The following is a 5,556-nucleotide window of genomic DNA, read 5'->3' as shown; positions in this document are numbered from 1 at the left end:
TTTCCCTGGAGCAACTAATCCGAGAGAGAGAGAGAGAGAGAGAGAGAGAGAGAGAGAGGGAGAGAGGGAGAGAGGGAGAGAGGGAGAGAGGGAGAGAGGGAGATGCAGTGTCTTTTAGAAACTAATCTCAGAAGTGACATCATCATTTCTGCTTTTATTACTGGGTCACACAGACCAACCCCTGTTCAGTGTGGGAAGGGCCTATGCAAAAGTGTGAATACCAGAAGGCAGAGCTCATTGGAGGCTGGCTATAAAACCTAACTATATGGGAAGTGAGCAAATTTAGTCTTTAGCTGGGCAGCCATTCTCCTCAGATAAAATTACAGGAAGAAAGAGAGAAGGGCTAAGGGGACAACCAGAATTCTCTGCCTCAGCTCTCCCCCTCTGGAGAAAGGGGACATAAATAAATATATATATATATGTACAGTTTTTCTCATACATGAACACACATTCTGTATCTTGAAAAGATTCTAAGCTTCTGGATTATGGTTCCTATGCTATGCCCTGAGGATTCTTATCCTCAGCATCACTATCCCCAGAAACTTGCCTTCTTCACTCCCAGACAATGCCAAATTCCAAAGTAGAAACCTTTTTTAAAAAAAGGGGTGGGGAGGGCTTCCCTGGTGGCGCAGTGGTTGGGAGTCCGCCCGCCGATGCGAGGGACGCGGGTTCGTGCCCCGGTCCGGGAAGATCCCACGTGCCGCGGAGCGGCTGGGCCCGTGAGCCATGGCCGCTGAGCCTGTGCGTCCGGAACCTGTGCTCCGCAACGGGAGAGGCCACAACAGTGAGAGGCCCGCGTACTGCAAAAAAAAAAAAAAAAAAAAAAAGGGGGTGGGGAGAGGGAGGATCCATCTGGGAGAAAGAGAAAGAAAATCCTTCTTCATTGCTCATCTGGAACTCCAAGGATGAGTCATAGGAACACTATGAGTCAGTTTGTCGCTATCTAGGTAGTTGGATGAGTTACATAAATTGAGATTCAAGTCCAATGTTTCTCATATTTTTCTAAGTTTAGGTGGTGAACTCTTACAAGAAGCCACATTGAAATTTATGTTTACAGGAGTACATCCCCAGGGCAGCAGTGCTGAAATATTTGTCAGAATACAGCTGATGGTGAAGCTGAAGGGAGAGGCTCTCTAGAAACCTTTGCTTCTTCATGCCTATAATTGTTCATAGAGACCACACCATCAAAGCACCAGCCTTCTGAAAACCAAGAAATCTTATTGTCCTTCCTGGTCAACATAAACAGTGGCTCATGTCCTGCATCCCTGCCTGACTTACGTATGCTCCACTACCTCCTAGTACTTCCATCATGGGATGAGAATATGAAGTTTTAAATTATACCATTATTATTGTTAGTTACTTTGACATTGAGTTTGGGCAGGGATACATTTGAAACAGTGTGAGGCTTTAAAATGACCCTTTAGTGGACAGTGGAATATGTGAACAAGATTTCTACATGGAGATGGCCAGGGTTGAGGGAGAGTAGCCAGATGTCCCCGGGACGGTAACAAAATCATATCTACCATATATTTGCACTTAATTCAAAAAAGTATGTACTTAATATCCATATATTATCTACCTGTAAGTAATCATCTTTTCCATTAATATGGAAAAATAATCTTTTTTCTCAAGCCCCCAGCAATTGAGAAATGTCTGGTACTCTGTCCAGTTACTTTCACTGTTTGTTGGCCTATGTATTCCTGGCTCTCTTCTACTCTAAGTTCCTGCTTCTCCTGGATTCATAATTCCCCTAGTGGCCAATATTCCTCCTTCCACGCACTCCTCTCTTCCTTTCTTCACTCTCCCATTAGTTAGGATTCTTTTTGCTGCAAATGACACACACACCAAGAAGGGAATTCACTAGTTCACAGAGCTAGGAAGGCTGGGATGGCCTGAGGGAAGAGTGGACCTAGGTTCTGTCTGTCTGTCTGTCTCTCTCTAACTTCCATCTCTGCCTGCCTCCATTCTCTCTCATTACAGTGTAACCTTCTCTACGTGGCTGGGTAGATGGCTGCCTGCAACCCCAGGCCTCCACCCTCACAACTCTCCATGCACGAGGTTAATAGAGAACTGCCCCTCCCTGTCCAGTTGGGAAAACTCTGGGGGGGATTTTGATTGGCTCTGCTTAGGTCAAGTGCCCATACCTTGGTTCAGTCCCTGTGTGTGAAGGGAGGTGGCTTTGTGATTGGCCAGTCTGGGTCGTGTGTCTAATTCTGAGTAGAGTGGGGAACCCGGGACACTGTGATTAACTGCTCTACCAGGACCACATGAAGTGGGAGGCGTTCCCCAAATGTAAAGGGGTGCTGTTACCCCTTTATAAGAAGAGAGCCGACAGAAGCAGAGCTTCTGCCGTCCACTGTGGGCCACAAATGTGGCCCAAGCAACTCCTTTCCCAGCTCCCAAAGCATCACCCATGCAAGGCTATTTTGTGCAATAGTGCTTTCCTAAAGGTAGAAGATAACAAAGAGCAGTGACAGAATGGCAACAGTGGACCAGCATGGTACAGGTGTTAATTTAAAATTCATATTTGACATTTTGAAGTCTCTGAGCCAAATCCACCAGCCTTCTGGGTCAGCCAACTTGTTGCTGGAGCCTGCACTCCCATACCAGATCATTCTTCTCCATCTCTCCTCTCAGTGCCTGAGGGCCCCAGCTAGCCTCCTACCTGAGCGTCCATGGGACACAGTCCTAAGTTCCTGCTACTTTATTGTGCACAGCCACTGAATTCTTCATTTTTTTTTTCTCCTTCTAGACCTATGTTTTATAGCCAAAAACACTCATCAGGACGCTTTCATAAACAAAAGAGCAAATTCTCCCTGAGGAAGAATCTTTCTAAGGATATTGTGATTCATAATAAGAAATACATATGTTTGCTCTTCATCTTACTCCTGGCACACAGCTCCTAAAACCCTTGTAATTTCCTAAGTGATAAGAGTGATGTGAGCATCTTTTGTTACAGTATTTGGTCTTTTGCCCTCAAATAGTTCCAATTTCTGAAGTAGCTCCAGAGTGAGAAAGGTGAAGGGAGTGTCTTGTTATTCATAACAAGCCCCTTTCAACCACACCTGAATTTATGTTATGGAGGTGATTTTTGGAAAGCCCCTGGATAACCACAGGATGGGGACTGGTCACTGGGGGAACCAATCAGGTGATTAGAGGGTTGGAACTTTCAGCCCCACCCCTCCACCTCTGACCTCCAGGGAGGGGAGAGGGGCTGGGAATTGAGTTTAATCGTGAATGGCCAAATGGCCAATGATTGTATCAATTACGCCTCCACAATGAAACCTCCATAAAAACCCCCTAAAGTACAGGGTTCAGAGAGCTTCTGGGTTGGTGAATAGGTGGAGGTGCTGGGAGAGTGCTGTGCTCAGAGAAGGCCTGGGAGCTCCACATCCTTCCCCCACATACCTTGCCCTTTGCATCTCTTCCATCTAGCTGTTCCTGAGTTATATCCTTTATAATAAACTGGTAATCTGGTAAGAAAACTTTTCCTGAGTTCCATGAGCTGCTCTAGCAAATCAATCCAATCTGAGGAGGGGGTCTTGGAAACCTCCAATTTACAGCCAATCGATCAGAAGCACAGGTGACAACCTGGGCTTGCAACTGGCATCTGAAGTGGGGGGCAGTCTTGTGGGACTGAGCCCTTAACCTGTGGGATCTGATGCTAACTCCAGGTAGACAGTGTCAGACCGAATTGAATTGCAAGACATCCAACTGGTGTCACAGAATTGCTGCATGTGGGGGAAAAAACCCCACATATCTGGTGTCAGAAGTGAAATATTCTGAGTAGAGTGTTGCAGCAGAGAAAAACAAGAGTTTTTCATTTATACATCCTCTCAGAGCAGTGGTTCAAACAGCAGCTACCTCCTAAAATGGTTTCTTCTCCCAGCTCCCTGTGTATTTATGCACTGAAAACATGCCTATCCTCAAGAATATTAAGGTTAATATTAGGGTTACCTCTGCATGGTGAGATCATGGTTAATTTTTATGGGTTTGTTTGTTTTATTGTATGTTTGTTTGGGGTTTGTTTTGCTTATCTGTTTCTACAATTAACAAATGAAACTGGTGCCATTCAAGACGAGAAAAGGACAGAGCCTGCTGCTTCTGTACCTTTTAGCAGGAAACACAAAACTCTTCCCCAGGACTTCTCTGGTGGCGCAGTGGTTACGAATCCGCCTGCCAGTGCAGGGCACACGGGTTCGATACTGGTCTGGGAAGATCCCACGTGCCGCGGAGCAACTAAGCCCGTGAGCCACAACTACTGAGCCCACGCACCACAACTACTGAAGCCCATGCGCCTAGAGCCCGTGCTCTGCAACAAGAGAAGACACTGCAATGAGAAACACGCACCACAACGAAGAGTAGCCCCCGCTCGCCGCAACTAGAGAAAGCCTGCGCGCAGCAACAAAGACCCACACAGCCAAAAAAAAACCCCAAAAAAACTCTTCCCCAATGCCTTCTAACACCGCCCCCTCCCCCCCACCTCTGCGCTTAAACCTAAACCTCATTGGCCAGACTGTGTCACATGACCACAGCTCCGCGTGAGGATGAAAACAGGTGTAGTACTGTATTTTGGTTTTCCAGCCTCGGCAACCTTGGTAGAGAAAGGAGGTAACAGAGAGAGGGGTTAGGAATAATTATCAGGCTAAGCAACCAACAGTGTCAGCAACAGAACTAGGACACACAGCGAAGAAAGAGGGGATTGTGTAGAGTTTTTCTCAGCCTGGGGTGGGTATTACCACTTTGGTGTGTGACCCTGGGTGTCCAGAAGAGACTCCTGATATTAAAAGTTAGTTAGAGCTCTGGGTTCTGGTTAAGACTTATCTCAGGCATCAAAATGAACCTTTCCCTGTCCTCATTAGTACTTTGTAGCAGTAGTAATTATTATTATTTTTTCAAATTTCAATAATTTATTTCATCTGACCCAGTATATCCAAAACACTATGATTTCAACATGTAACCAAGAGAAAAATTATTAATGAGATATTTTACATTTTCTTTTTTCATACTCAGGCTCTGCTATCTGGTGTGCACTTCACAGCACATCTCAATTTGGATTAGCCACATTTCAAGTGTTCAATAGCCACATGTAGCTGGTGGCTACCAAACTGGACTGCACACAGCAAGCTCTAAAGAGAGCTGATCTAGAATTAGAGGGAGCTCTAAAAAGATTCTGATCTAGAGTTAGAGAGCTCTAGAGTACTAGCAATAGTAATTAGTATTACTATTTACAAAGTGCTTTTTTTCTTTTAGTAGAGTATTGCTATCTTTGTATTACAGTTGAAAAAGTAAACTCAAGGAGGTTAATATTGGTAACAAATTTACATTTAAAAGGGCACTGACTCTTTCCCTGAGGCTGCTCAGCAGTGCAGAGGTGGAGGCTCAGATACATTTAAGATTTCACTCCGGGGCTTCCCTGGTGGCGCAGTGGTTGCGCGTCCGCCTGCCGATGCAGGGGAACCGGGTTCGCGCCCCGGTCTGGGAGGATCCCACATGCCGCGGAGCGGCTGGGCCCGTGAGCCATGGCCACTGGGTCTGCGCGTCCGGAGCCTGTGC

The sequence above is a fragment of the Physeter macrocephalus genome, chromosome 7, assembly GCF_002837175.3.
Source record: "Physeter macrocephalus isolate SW-GA chromosome 7, ASM283717v5, whole genome shotgun sequence".
In the NCBI taxonomy this organism is placed as follows: domain Eukaryota; kingdom Metazoa; phylum Chordata; class Mammalia; order Artiodactyla; family Physeteridae; genus Physeter; species Physeter macrocephalus.
The sequence above is the reverse complement of the archived record's forward strand: the minus strand, read 5'-3'. Positions refer to the sequence as shown.